The sequence below is a fragment of the Petaurus breviceps genome, unplaced genomic scaffold (assembly GCF_028583685.1).
Source record: "Petaurus breviceps papuanus isolate PSGF00001 unplaced genomic scaffold, PetGlider_PUasm1.0 689, whole genome shotgun sequence".
Classification (NCBI taxonomy): Eukaryota; Metazoa; Chordata; class Mammalia; order Diprotodontia; family Petauridae; genus Petaurus; species Petaurus breviceps.
The window spans coordinates 1,750,919-1,766,431 of record NW_027186458.1 but is presented as its reverse complement, the minus strand read 5'-3'; the positions used below and the strand labels follow the sequence as shown (position 1 = coordinate 1,766,431).

Genomic DNA, 15,513 nt, shown 5'->3' with positions numbered 1-15,513 from the left:
TCTCTCTCTCTCTCTCTCTCTCTCTCTCTCTCTCTCTCTCTTTCTCTGGCCCCTAGCAATTCTCTCTCTATCTGCTTTCATAATGCTGCTCCCAAACGTTCTTCTGGCCTCTCTCTGCTTGGGCCTCTCTCTCCATCCATGGCACCAGCTCCTCCCAGTTCAGCCCCCTCTCTTCGCGTCAACAAGTCCATCACACAAGTGGGATTCACAACCTATGGTTTTTAACACTTAACCTGAATACCAAGGGGATCTTTAAATTCCATTACCATTACAGGATCAAGAAAGAGAAGTAAGCCACTATTAATCTGTAATGTGTGTTCTGTCCTTATCCATATGGCCCTCCATTCTTCACCAAGATCAGACTTAGATTTCTGGTTCTTATACCTTCTTTCTGGTTTGTTTGTTGTTGTTCAATTATTTCTGTTGTGTCTGACTCTTTGTGAACCTATTTGGAGTTTTCTTGGTAAAGATACTGAAGTGGTTTGCCATTTCCTTCTCCAGATCTTCTCTCTTGTCAACCTCCAAAAAACTGAAGTTTGTTTTGCTTTTGAATATTTCCTCCCCAACTCTACTTTACCTCTTATACAATCCTCTCCTCTTTGCCTAAAACCCTGTTTCATTTAATGTTAAAATCTCTATAAATCCATGCATAACTCTGTGTGTATATGTGTGTTTGAATTCTCCTTTATTCTGTTAAGTGAAGTCACCACATGCTTTCTTAATCCCTTTCGCCATATTGGAACCCTTTTCCCGAGAACCCCATTTTTGTGAGTTCGTGAGGACTACTCCCTCTTCGCCATTCTTTGCCTAGTATAATTTTGCCCTCCTACCTTTTCTTTCTTTTCCTAGAACTAATAGAACCAAATCCCACTGAGATCCCAGGTTTGTCATTCGGAGCTCTTTCTCTGTCCCTCGAAGATACCAGAATGCTGAAGGGAGAGTTGTTTTTTCTCCTCATCTGAGAATGTAAGCAGCTCATCATCCTTTAACTCTTCCAGCTGCTCAAACGTATTCATATTTCCATGTTTCTCTTGAATCCTCCATTTATATTCACAAGTTCAGGATTGATCTCTTCACTAGAAAACTTTAAAGTCCTCCATTTTTCAAAGATTCATCTATTCCATCTATATACTAAATTTTGTAGGGTAAGATATTTTCAGTTGATCATCTCCATCTTTTGACTTTAAAATGTCATCTTTCAAGGTTTTCTGTCCATTCTTGTTCAATTCTTTAAGTCATATCCTTCTCTTCATGACTCTGTGTTGGGGTCTTCTTGGCAAAGATACTAGAGTGGTTTGTCATTTCCTTCTTCCAGTTCATTTTACAGACGAGGAAGATGAGGCAAACAGGGTAAAGTGACTTGTCCAAGGTCACTGCAGGCCCAGTGCTCTACCCACTGCACTATTTAGCTGGCCTCCTCTGTCTAGTGTAGTGGCTACTGAGTCTCATCTGATATTTATTCTACTTCCTTGGTACTTCATTCTTATTACTTTTTTTGACTAGCTTGTAATATTTTATTCATTGATTTGCAAACTCTAGATTTTGACTCTTATATCCCTGTTTTTAGTTTGGAATTTCTTTCAGGAGATGACCAATAGAATCTATCTCTCAAATTCTAAGAGATCTGGTGGAGGTAGATAGCATTTTTCATCAAAAATCTTTTGGAATTTGAATTTGGATCATTGTATTGGTTAGAATAACTAAGTCCTCCATAGCTGATTATGATTACAATATTGTTACTATGTACAACATTTTCCTAGTGCTGCTCACTTCACTTTGCATCAATTTATATGTCTTCCCAGTTTTTTTCTGAAACCATCCCCTTCATCTTTTCTTATAGTACAAGAGGGCTCCATCACAATAATATACCATAGCTTGCTCAGCTATTCTCAATTTGCTTTTGAAATCATTTGTAGAAAGATGCTTCACATTGTCTTCTATTTTTAAAAAATCTTTTGATTTTGCTGTATTATTTCCTGCTGTCTATTGGCTTCACATCACCATTTTAATCAGAAATCTTTTTGTGTGTCTTCAAAATTTCATTCTTGGGGGTTCCCCATTCATTCTTCTTGGGTTAATTTCCTTCATAAAAGTCTGGGATTAAACTTATTTTTCCTCTGCACCCTTTGAAACTTATTTTCCTAAAATCTAGAATGCATGTCAGATCATTCCCAACATTCCTTTAGGAGAGAGTGGTTACTTCCTCCCAACATCCCCATCTTTTCTACAAAACATTTCTTTCAGTGATATTGAGATCCAGCATAAAATTTCCCCTTGTTGATTTCTCCATATTTTGAACGATGAAATTATCATTAAGGCAAATCAAGAAGTTATAAATTGCTCTACTTTTGGCACAGAGAGTGAGACCTAGCAGATAATATGGAAAATTGAAGTCACTCATCATTTTGATATTACATTTTGGTTCCAGGCTTGTAATCTGTTTCCAAAACTCCTAATCTATCTTCTTTTTCTGTCCAGGTAATCAGTAATATATTCCCATGACATCACTTCTGCTTTAATAGTTACCTAGACACTCCATTGATCTTCATTGTTCTTTACTCAAATATTCTCCAACATGCATCCACTTTTTGATTCTTGGATCTCTCCATACATTTTAATATATAATTCTACCCCACCCTGATTTCCCCCTATCATCCTTTTTTTGCTTAAAAAAATAGTTTGAGTGATATTCCTGTCATGATTTTCTTCCCACCAAGCCTCAGTGATCCGGGATGTATCCTAGCATTAAAGCTTCTGGTTCCTCTTACTTGTAATCTGAACACTTTGAGATTATATATAAACTTTCGGGGCCACAGGTATAAAATCTATGTAAAGTAAAACCCAAGTAAAGTAAATACTTTCTTCTTTCTTGGATTTTTTTCTCCTATGAATTTCTGGAGTCCCACCTGCTATACTTTTTCCACTGTAGCTACTCACTATGATATCTAGTAGGTTCCCCCTCCTCCCTCAACCTTGTTTTTATTTTAAACATCTCTTTGGCCAGATTTACAAGACACTTAATGAATACATTCTTACAAACTTTTGTCAGGTAGACCATATTATATTACAGGGATCTGTTATGTTATTATATTACAGGAATCTGTTTTTCCAATTTTAGTCCATTGTCCAAGAGTACAAATCCATTTCAGATGTCATCATCTTAGTCAGTTGTTAACCTTCAAAATCATTTTTTCATTTTCTTTTACATCCTTTGTCTTTGATGGATGACATTGAGAAAAATGCCACTGGTTCCTTGACTGACTTTAGTTTCTCACCCAGTTCTTTATAATCTTTGACAATACTCTTGTGGATCCCTTCCAACAGTTTCATTGGGTTCACTTGAATCAACCAAAATGGAAAACAGTTGAAAGATGGAATTGTTGGATTAATATCAGTCATGAAAACCTTTTTTTGTGAATTCATTATGGATGAGTTCCCTCTTAAAACAGGAGAATTTAGATGGCGCAGTGAGTAATAGCACTGACCTTGGCATCAGGAAGACCTGAGTTCAAACTTGGTCTCAAATATTTAATAGCTATAAGACCCTGGGCAAGTCATTTAACCTCTGCCTCAGTTTCCTCATTTGGAAAATGAGAAAGAAGCAGGTGGTTGTTGAGAGGATGAATGAAACAATATTTGTAAAGAACTTATAACAGTGCCTGGCACATAGTAAATGCTTAATAGATGCTTGTCCTTCCCCTCCCCTTTTAAAATAATAAAAAAGAGTATACTTTTCACAGGTTAATAGATTAATGTTATAGTTCTTGATTTTTTCCCCTTGACTGAAGCAATGGATTATGGCATTGTAGAAAACAACCAAACAAAAAAGAAGTTGGAGTCAGAGGAACTGAGCTCAAATACTGGTATCACTGTGTATTAGCTGTGTGACATTGGTTAAGTGTCTTACTTTCTCTGGGTCTCTGAATTCTTACTTTTAAAATGATGGAGTGTACTATATGATCTCTAAAACTCCCTCCAGTTCTAAATGTGCACATTTTACTATTTCATTCATTTTGTTTTTTAAAAATGGAAAATCTAATAGTCTATAGTTTGCCATTTTGCATCTCTTGGTTTTCTCATTTAGAAAATGAGGGGATTGGATTAAAGGGTTTTAGAGTACCTTCTAGCCCTCATCCTCTCCAATCATCTGTTTAACTGTTGACATTCCCCCAATGACCATTTGTAATTTTGGTTTAATGAGTTGTCCTAACCCAAGATACAAATCTTCCTGCCAAAGACTTCCAAGGCTCTTTTGGCATCCTTTTCTACATGGTAGTTGTGTTAAATACAGTTTTCTCTAAGCCAATTGAGTCCATCTATAAAGAGATTGGTCTGGCAGAGTCAAAAAAGCTATCTGACAGAGAGCCTAGCTTCTGGTCTCTTCATGTTTACATAACTAGGCACTCAGGAAATCTTGGGAAAGTTGCCTGCTCTGCATTTCAGTTTCCTCACCAGTAAAATGGAACTGATGCATTATCTCCCATTTATTTGTGAGATTCCACGAGAGAATTCATAGCATGGTGTGGTAAAGTGTATAGAAGACCTGATTTGGGGTCATGCCTCAGATACTTAGCAGCTGTGTCCTTCTGGGCAAATCACTTGTCCTGCCTTCACTTCCTTTTCTATAAAACAGGGATTAATAGCATCAACTTCCTATGGTTGTTGTGCGAGTCAAATGAGATTACATGCATACGTGTGTGTGTGTGTGTGTGTGTGTGTGTGTGTGTGGCCTTGTATACATGAAAGCACTTTATGGCTGTTAGCTATTGTTGTTATTATTGCTATTCCTGTTATCTCCAAGGAGACACTCTATGTGGAAGTATTCTGTAAATTGAGAAGTGTTGCTCAAACAATGTAAGACGCTGTTAAAGTGGTCTACATTCTCTTCATGTTACTACTTATCAAAACATCCAGTTACAATTTCAGACTAGAATATGGACCATTGTGGAATAGCTCAATTGGTCTCCTTGTGAATCACAGCAAGACGGGAACCCCCTCAATCCAGACCCTGTGGCTGAGGCTTCTTAGGAAATAAACACGACTGTAAAGATGGAAGAAAGTTCAGTTTGCCATCTAACCCACCCCTTTCCATTTACCAATGAGAAAATGAAGGAGAGGTCACGCAGGGACTGAGTGATCAGGATACACACCCAGTTCCTTTCATTCTAAAATCCAATGTTCTTTCTGGTACGATAAGGCTTTTTGCTGTTTGGGTTAAGCTGCTTGATATAATCAGAGGAGATATTTTTACTTGTTTGTTTGATTTAATAATTTAATTACTATGTTTTATTTTCCATATTTCTAAAAATATACACAAACCTTTCTGTGTTTCATTTTTTTGTTGGCTATAGGAGAGCAGTTGTCCTTATTTAACTAAGGAAATTCTTCTCCAAGGAAGTTATGTGTTATTGTTTCCTTGACTGAACTTCCCCCTGTCAGCAAGACTACCTCATAGGAAGATTTACAACAGGGATGAGTGAGCATTGTCTATTGTAAGTACCCCAATACAGAAGTCATTCCAAATTAATGAAATTGCTATTGCCTGTAACAACTCAGGAGGTGAGCAGTGGGGTAGAAGACTGGCCTTGGCATCAGAAAGAATTGCATTCAAAGCCTGCCTCTAACAAATTCAGATTTGTTTGGGGTTTTTTTTTCCTATAGACAAGTTACTTGGTTGCCCCCAGGTAACTCATTAAGACCACAAGTTTCAGATGAATTACATCGATGAATATCATATTCCTGACCTTTTCCAAAATGAATGATCCCATGAGTTTTGAAATATGTTAAGATAGGATGGGAATTCTTTCTCTGTTGGTTTTCCAGTTTCTCCAAAGCAAAGTCACTGATGCCCAGAGCTGTGCTGGCATTTGGGCACGGAGTGCAATACGGCCTTACAGCTGGATCCTAAGTCCACTGAGACAAGAACTCAGGAATTTCTGGCTCTGTGAATCTTGGCTTCGTCAGTTAAGGTTCTTCTTCTCTAGGGTTTGGATGCTATGGTAATAAGCAACCCAATAGCACATAGATGTGAATAGAACAGCAGTGTTCTCATATGTAAATCTAGCTAGAACTTCATAGTTCTTACTGTGACATCATAAAATTACCCCCCTTTCGAAAGCCATTGTTCCCTTTGGAAATGATAGGTCAAAGTGGGTCAACTTAATTCAACAATGACCATAAAAAGAAAATACACAGTCTGTGAAAAATATCTGAAAAATGTATTTTTTCTGCATGTTTTTCCTACTTGAAGATTGGACGATCTCCAGTGGAATTTTGATTTGTTTCAAATATTGGCATCTGGCTAACCTTGGTCAGTGGAGCTGCTTTTCATAAAACCTTCAGCCTGCCCTTGGAAAGTGGTCTAAATCTAATAAGGTCTTTTATTTTCATATGCAAGAGAAATAAATGAAGTCTTTATGTGGACTGATTCTTTTCAATTAAAAAATATCTTTTATTCCTTCTGGTGTTTTAAAACTTTAAAGAAAAATATTACTGAAATAAAACTATTTCAGATGTCTTCAAGATAAAATTAGTTTTGGTCAATAATAATTTTATTTAGGGGGTCAACACATAGCTTGCCTTGCTGACCTGCAAAGACAAGCAGATAATTTTTGCTTCTAGGACAGATGTTTAAATGAACAGCTTATGGATCCTAAAATAACATCTCTGGTAGGTTTCTGGACCCCAGACCTTTAAAAATAGCTGGAGTGCAAATAGCATTTGTACATACACAAAGTCTCTTCTGGGCTCATTCTCCCAGTCCCCATTTGCCCTGCTTGATTGTGCTTCAGAGGCTAGGGTAACCCTCCTGAAGGTTTTCTGGGGGTAACTTTGAGAGGTTGGGGTTTTTATTCTAACATTTATGACTCCCCCCAATGCCAGTCAGTGTGCTTTGAACTAACAGTATTGATTCACTGATTGATATCGTTTACCTTTTACACATTGATTTTTCCTGAGAGTATAGAGCAAAGGTGAAAGTTAGAAAAATCATCCCCCAAACCAGCAAGGGCATTGTTCCCTAAAACATACACAAAAGTCCCTTAGGATAGTGGGCTCAAGCTTAAAGAAGCTTATTATCTTCAACTTGTACTCTACCCTCTCAACACACACACACACACACAAACACACACACATAAACACACAAACACACACACATTCTCAGTGGGAGAATGGGATGGGGAGTGGTGCAGAAAAATGGCTATTAGCTTGAATTCATTGGTAATAAGGCTCCCATGTAGGGCTCACTGAGCAGACAAGTACTTTTTGACCCTGGGCACTGACTCGGGTTTTCTGTCTGTTTGTTTCCTCACTTCAGAGAATCCCCATGAGCCCCTTCAGGGCATGGCGTGGTGAGAGAGGAATTCCTTCTTGCTCCCTTGGACCATCCCTTTTCATGATGCAGCACTTTGGCTGATAGGTAAATCCACTTCTGAGCTGAGTCAGCACGGCTGGATAATTAATAATAATAATAGCTGCCATTTATATAGCATTTGAAGTTTGTGAAGCTCTTTGCAAACATCCTCTCATTTAACCCTCCAGCACCTCTAGAAGATAGGTGCTGTTGCTAACCTCATTTTACAGATGAGGAACTTTCGTCATTTTTCATTTGTGTCTGACTCTCCATGACCTTATTTGAGATTTCCTTGGCAAAGATACTGGAGTGGTTTGCCATTTCCTTCTTCAGCTCATTTGACAGATGAGGTAACTGAGGCAAGCAGGATTCAGTGATTTTTCCAGGATCACACAGCTAGGAAGTGTCTGCGGCCAGATTTGAACTGAGGAAAATGCGTTCCTCCCTCCAGGCCTGGGGCTCTATCCACTGCACCACCCAACTGCTCAGATGAGGCTGGCAGAGGTTAAATGGCTTGCTAGGAACCATGCAGAGATGCATTGGAGCTCAGGCCTTCCTGGTTCCAGGTGCAGTGCAGTATTCACGGTTCCACCAAGCTGCTCAGTGGTGACTGCCTTGGCTCCCATGGTCTCTGCTACTGACTCCATTGCTGCAGGACCGCCCCTGCCCCCCCCCATCCTTCAGAGCTTTCAGAGTTCACAGGCCAGTAATCTGGTCAGTTCCACCTCCAGATATTCATTTGTGCAAAATTAGGAAAAAATAAGCAGAAAAGAAACAGATACAATGCACTGAGAGACTTAGTCACTTGATGGGGTCATGATAAGAGCTAATATTTATATAGTGCTTAATATGTACCACGTGCTATGCCAAGCATTTTACAAATGTTAGCTCATTTGAACCTCCCAACAACTCTGGGAAGTAGGCGGTATTATTATCCCCATTTTACAGATGAGGAAACTGAGGCAAACAGGGTTCAGTGACTTGCCCAGTGCACAGCTAGTATGTGACTGAGGCCAAATTTGAACTTAAATCTTCCTGACTTCAGACTCAGCACTCTAACCACTGAACTACTTAGCTCCCCTGTCCATGCCACCCATCCAGAGGCTCATGGCAGCTCTGCCTCACCAAAGAGATGCCATGGAAGAGACAGCTAGAAATTCTTTGTTCCAACCTTTTGAGAGCACCCTCAATTATGACTCTGCCGATTTAGAGACTACAGCATCACCATCCCTGTCCCTCATTCATTCACAGCTAGTTGGCCCAGCAAGCCTTTAAGTGTGACATTGAAACTGGGCATGATATATTTTATTTGTTCTTTATGACCTACCAGGAAGAATGAATCCACCCATTTCAGGCTCTAAAGACTGGGCCTTTACTCTCATTGCACGTGATTCTTAAGATTCTACTAACCTTTCAGTGACTAGCCTGAGACCAGAGGTGAAGGTGTGCTTTTTATTTATTAGACTGAGTTTTTCTTTCCTTGATGTATAGCAGACCTTGGGACTGGTGGGGGGAAGGAGAAAAAAGGCAAAGAGGAAGAGGAAGGCAATGAGAAAGAAAGAGAGGTGATTAAATAACATCAGGCCTTCGATCAGTGAATGGTCTGGTTCACTTTTCTCTTTTCAAAGACCATAGTTCCTGTTGCTCTGTCCCAACCAGCCATGGAAATGTGGACTCTTGGTTTGGGGTCAGTGTGGTTCTTTTCAGGATTGATTTTATCTTTGCTGACTTGCAAATAGAACCACCAGCTGATCATTGCTTAAAAAAAACAAACAAAAAAAAAACAGAAAAAAATAACCTTTAATAGCATATTTATGTTAGCAAGTCCTTTCATGAGTGGGGTGGAAACCAGTATAATATAATAGAATGAGTCATAGATGTCCATCCTCAAGACCTGGCTTTGCTAGCCTGGGACCTGATATAGCATGTGAATAAATAGGTTTTTCCAAGATATATTCACAGCAGATGGATGGTAGAGGGGAAGACTCAGAAATCTTAGGGAACTATGAAAGACCTCCAGCAGAAGTGGCATTGGAACTGAGCCTAGAAGGAAGACAGGGATTCTAAGAGACAGAGGAAAGAAGGGAGTGCATTCCAGGCATGGAGGCCAGTCAGTGCAGTAGCCCGGAGGTGGTAGATGGGGGGGGTGAGAATCGAGGAAGCTAACATAGGAAAAACATGAGAAACTTTGTATGGATGGAAGCTAAGTTTTGACTTCTTGGCCTCAAGAACATGACAATGTGAGATCAGGCCAGTATATACTCATTTCTGTAAAACAGCAGTCCTCTGTGAGGGCCTGAAGAGCAGCCATATGGAAGTAAGATGACACCAGGTTGAGGGATTCCATGAAAATAGGAAAGAGATGAAAACAACTCTTGAGGAGCATGAATCTTGCCCCCGTGCACTAGTGTCTAGGGAGAGATACTGTATTAGTCTTGGAATCAGGGGCCAGGTGCTGGGAATCTCAGCTTTGTCCCTAACTACATGTGAGACTTTGGTAAGCCATTGAATCTCTTTGGATTTCTTTCTCTTCCTTCATCTGGAACATGAAGATATCATAACCCTGACTATTCCATTTACCTAAAGCAATATCAAAATTCTGAATCATTCAATTGTAACAACTGGCTCAAGCCAGTGTCTGGAATTATTGCAAGTCAAATCCAAGATGAGGTCTTGTACTTGTTCAGAGATAAGGGATGTGCTGTGAATGTACCACTCATTTGAGGATTCTTGAAATGGAGAAACAGTGTTGCATAATGGATAAAGAATTAGCCTTGAAGCCTGAAGACCTGAGTTCAGTTCTTAGCTCTGACCTACACTGGTTGTACAAGGTCCTTAATCTAGGCAAACCAAGACTCTAAATTGCAAAGAAGCTATAGACCTGCCTTGGTAAAGGTGGTTTCCACAATTAACAATTCCTTGTACAAGGGGTGGCCATGTGGCTCAGCAAGTAAGAGCACTGGCTCCAGTGTCAGGATGACCTGGAGATCGGATCCTGGGCTCAGATACTCAGCACCACACCCAGAAATAACTGGCCATGTAACCTTGAGCAAGTTACTTAACCCCGATTGCTTAAAAAAAAAAAAAAGAATTCCTTGTACCAATGAAATCACAGGTGGAGTCCCTATCCCTTGAAATTTAATATTAACGTTTCTGCAATATACCAATGGGATTAAAATAAGAAAAGAAAATGTCACACATTAGAGTACCTATTAAGAAAACTCTAGACTGGCAATTTTTAGGCCACATATCTAGTAATGTTTTCCTATTTTTAGCAAATCTGTAATCTCACTGATGTGGTGACTTATTCCACCAAGCTAGAACAAATATTTATTTTATTTGGAAATTTTGAAACATATTAGTATGGATTATTCTGATCATTAATGTCCATCTAATGAGTTTTCCAAATTTCCAAATAAAATAAATATTAAGCAAACAAATGTCTTAATTAATACAATTCCTAATGGTTCAGCCATATGATTTGGAAATGAACATTTGTTTCATTGGAAATATTTTCTAATGGGATTTGTTGGTCCTGTAGGGATGCCCAAATATTTTGGCAGCTGGTCTATGAAAATGTTTCCAAGTCATGCCCATATCCCAAATACTCCTACCACTCCTTCCCATCCCACCCTTGTCTGCTATGAGTTAGTCAGTAAAGTATATATTGTATCTACTATGTGCCGTACACTGTGCTAACTGCCAAGGATACAAAAATGGCAAAAGACAGTTCCTTCTCTCAAGAACCTTACAGTCCAATGGGCCAGATAACCTGTAGATAGATACGTGCAAAACATTATATACTGGACTAATAGGGAAGGAAGGCACTAGTCTGGGGAAAGCTTGGGGAAGTTTCCTGCAGAAAGCTGAGATTTTAACTGGAACTATGAGACTCACCATGAGTTGGAGATGGTCTTCTCCTGGGTTTTTGTGGCTTTTGGTTAGACATGATTATGTAGCTACAAAGATTTGAGCTTGTTCAGAAATCTCTAATAGCCAACATTTAGATTTGGCCTTCATTTGTACTTTGCCGAGAAGAGATCTGAGTCCCCCAAGTACACTTGACTTGACTGGTACAAATGCAGCTTTGTCAGACCTGCTCTGACCAAGTGAAAGAGAGGACTGCCAAGTTATTGGGTCAGTTGAGAATACATATGATCACAGTCCAGATGGAGATCCTCATGTCTTCTCTGATTTGAATGAACACTTACTGACCCAAATTCACTGACCAAAGGCATGGTTCTCCATTTTTCTGTGGAAGTATCAACCTAGTTGGATTTCCCAAGGGAAATGTTTAAAACAACATTGTTAATGACTGTTCAAGCAAGATTAGAGAAAACATTTGAAATTGAATGAGCATGAGAAACCCTGTTCTTGTAGAAGAGTGGCTCACCATGCTCTCATTTTTTTTTCCTTGATTCATATTCATCTTGGAAATACAGTGCTCCTTTGAGTCTGTTTTTGGCCTGTGCAGTTCTGAAGCCTTCCTGAAGCTAGGGCTGATAAGATGCTGATGAGCTTTGCCCTGTTATCTCAAGTAGGAGATAAAATATGAACCATGTGGAGAATCAGGACATAGAAGCCTCAGTCCCTAAATACCCAGATGATCTCAATTGTGAAAATAGATGATTTCCTGAAATCTGCAACTCAATTTAGGCTTGGACAGTCGATATTCAGAGGTATCCTGTGGACATTTATTATCTTGCTACAAATGCCTACACATTTTGGTTAGGTTCCTTACTAAGTTAATAGGGTAGACAAGTTCTTGATGTTCTATGACATCTGGAATTATCAAGCTGTATTACTTTAAGGACTGACTTGCAGACTAAAGAGGAAAATTTGACTCTTAGGATTCCCAAACTGCATTCCAGGTGCCTAATGATACCCTTTCAGAATGGCAGTAGATATATTAACATGTGCACCTGAAGATGGTGGAAGTTATGCTGCTTACATGACACCCTGCATAGGTGCTTGAGGTCCCTTTCACCTTTGCACAGCCTATCATCACCAACCCCTTTTCCCACTTCCCATCAGAACACTCCCCTAACCTCTCTTCGTGGATTAGTTCAGGCTCTTCCTCCTGGGATCCTAGCTGTTAGGATCCTCTTTCTCCTCAAATAAACATAAATGCACATCTCATTACATGCTATGTTATTGTGGTTCAGTAGTCTTCAGTCTTGTCTGACTCTTCATGACCCCATTTGGGGTTTTCTTGGCAAAGATACTAGAATGGTTTGCCATTTCCTTCTCCAAATCACTTTACATATGAAAAAAACAGAGATAAACAGAGAGTTAAGTGACTTGTCCAGGGTTACACAGCAAGGAAGTATTTGAGGTTTGATTTGAACTCACAAAGATGAGTCTTTTTGACTCCAGGCCTGGCACCACCTAGTTATATCTTACCCCAACCCTGCTCCCCCTTCTCCCAATTGCTATGCCCTATGCCCTCAATACTTGAGGGCAGAAATTGCTTTTCATTTTAATTTCTATCACCATAATCTTTCACATAGCAGGGATTGAGAATGAACCTGTGATTTCATTGGTATGGGGAACTCTCTGGTGAAGAAACTCAATCTACCAATGGAAGCCAATTTGGTCCTTGCCATTTAGTCATAGAGATTTTAATAGAGCACTGAGATCTTAAGTGACTTGTCTGGGGTTATATAGCCAGGATGTGTCAAAAGTAGAACTTAAATCCACATCTTCTTGGTTCTAAGGATAGTCTTCTCTCTGCTTCTGTGATAGCCCTCTCTAGTATTTAATAACCACTCAAAAATGATAATTGTATTGCATGGTATTGGCTATAGCTTAGGATGGTGCCTGGCACATAGTAGGTCTTTCTTGTATCATATGATATCGTATCGTATCGTATGGTATAGTATCGTACCGTACCGTGTTGTGGCATGTTGTGTCGTGTCATATCGTATCATGCAGTGTCGTGTTGTGGCGGGTTGGGTCGTGTCGTGTCGTGTGGTGCCATGGTCAGACTGTATCACATTGCATCGCATCGCATTGAATCGCATCGCATCGCATCGTATTGTATCATATCAGGCTGTGCTGGCAAACTTGGCCAAGAAAGCAAGTCATCATTTTGTCTTTGACGCAGTGAAGGTGAAATTCTGCTCCAACTATATTATCCCTTGGCAGCCCTTCCTAGGAGCTAATGATTAGGACTATGAGAATACTTATGAAGCTCATAAAGACTTCTGTCAGAATGAAGGAAAAAATCATTAACCATTTTATAGTTTCTCTTTTTCTTTTCTTTTAATTTGCTGTTAAAATAGACTGAAATCCTAAATGATTTTGGCAGCTGATCTTACAAGTGATTAAGTAGGGCCTCAAGGTGCCCAAGCCCTGGCTTTCTTAGTTTTCTTTGGCTCACTTTGCCAAGGACAATCCTTTGGCACTCTTTGGATGGATAAGTTATAGGTGCCAACTAACCACTGCTTGCCTTTGCCTCTCCAAATCCAGATAAGATGCCCCATTCTCTGGGACACTGCCTTCAATCTAGAACTCTGCTAGTCATTTAACAAAAAAAAAAGAATAGAGGAATCAGGAATTAAATAAAAAGCACATAAGGAAACAGTCTACAAATCACAGAGTATCAGTGTTTTTATTTTTTATGAGCTAATGAAATTTACCTATAGAAATATACAAGTTGGTAATTAGAGAAGAATCCTTTTGTGCCAGGTAACTCATGATAGCTGACATTTCTAAAGCACTTTAAGGTTTGCAAAGCACATTACATACATTATTTCATGAGATCCTCACAACAGCCCTGGGAGGGAGGTGCTATTATTAGTTTCATTTTGTAGATGAGAAAATTGAGACTTAGCAAGGCTATCTTCTTCATGGCCACACAGGTATTCATTGTCCATGGTATGATTTGACCCCAGGTCTTTATGATTCTAAGGCTAGCTTTCTACTCTACATTCTGTACTCTCTCTGTATTATACTTTCTATACTACCTGTCTCTCCCTGTATGTGTATATACAAGCACATATACATACACACATATGTGTGTGTGTGTGTGTATATATATATATATATATATATATATAGCCAATCTTCAACAGTTAGGCATTTAACTTTCTCAACTTCAAGCATTCGAGTGATTTTATTAGCAACCTCATTTTCCCTTCCATGTTAGCAACTGAGCACATTCCCACCTATGCACAGTAAAGAAAATAATGAGCACTATGAACACGTTTGTGCAGAGGCTGGCGCCCTTCTAGCGACTTGGCACACTTGACGATCTGGCTAGAGACAATAACGCTGCCATCCCCATCATCGATGGCAGACTCAAGATGAACCTCAACGGACTCCTGCTGTGATCATATACCTTGAGACCTTTAAGGATTTCAAACAGCTGGTGAAACAGATTTTGCTAATGGATTATTTCAAACTGCTGTGCCCTCCATGGTATCTAATGTCATCCACCAGTCATGAAGGACACAGTGTCAGAGGTAATGCTTGGATCTCACCAGTCTCTATGTCTTCTGACAGCAGCTACCCATCCTCTGGTTTTCGATCAAGGTAGAGAGGTTTATAGCAGTATCGTATACAGTACAATGCCCTTACTCAGCCATCTGACACAGTGAAAGGTAAGATTCAGGTTATAAAATGTTTTAGTTTGCTATAAAGTATTTGTGTTACAAAAAGTGAATATTGTCTGAAATCAACTTTTCTTAAACATTGAAATGCTAGAGAAAAGGTCACAGAATTCTAGGGAATTACTAAGTGAGCAAAAATGTTTTGCATGTTACCAGTTTTATTTTGTGCTGTGTTTTATAAGTATTTCATGGCTACTGTGTTAGGAAAAGTGCATGTTATCAGAATTAATGTTTTGTTATAAAGAATTGCAGGCAGAAAAATGTATTTTCAGCAATCTCTAGTAAAAGATTAGAGTTTTTGGTGGTTATGGGAACCTAACCCCCTCTTTTCCATAGGTTCAGTGTATCAACACTTGCATTTTCTTACTTTTGGGGTATTATTTTTTTCTTTTTGGAGGGGGGAAGGCAGGGCAATTGGGGTTAAGTAACTTGCCCAAGGTCACATTGTTAGTGAGTGTTCTTTTCAGCTGTTTTGGGGGAATGTTACACCCACAAAAGTGGAAGATCTGTATATATATGCAATATATAAATTTACATATACATGCACAC

General features: G+C 39.2%; 1 protein-coding gene and 1 long non-coding RNA gene across 3 annotated transcripts in view; one reads left to right on the top strand and one right to left on the bottom strand.

Moving 5' to 3' along the window:
- The window catches only part of LOC138174496 (uncharacterized), a 10,242-nt gene extending 3,791 nt beyond the window's left edge, over window positions 1-6,451 (top strand). Inside the window, exons 3-4 of one of the 2 annotated variants that reach the window (XR_011171748.1) lie at window positions 5,352-5,492; window positions 6,251-6,451. This is a non-coding gene — a long non-coding RNA (uncharacterized lncRNA). Of the gene's footprint in view, window positions 1-5,351 lie in introns of both variants that reach the window. The other variant, XR_011171747.1, reaches the window with a different exon arrangement.
- Window positions 1-15,513, bottom strand: part of ANKRD50 (ankyrin repeat domain containing 50) — a 163,906-nt gene that overhangs the window by 118,090 nt on the left and 30,303 nt on the right. The window lies entirely within an intron of this gene.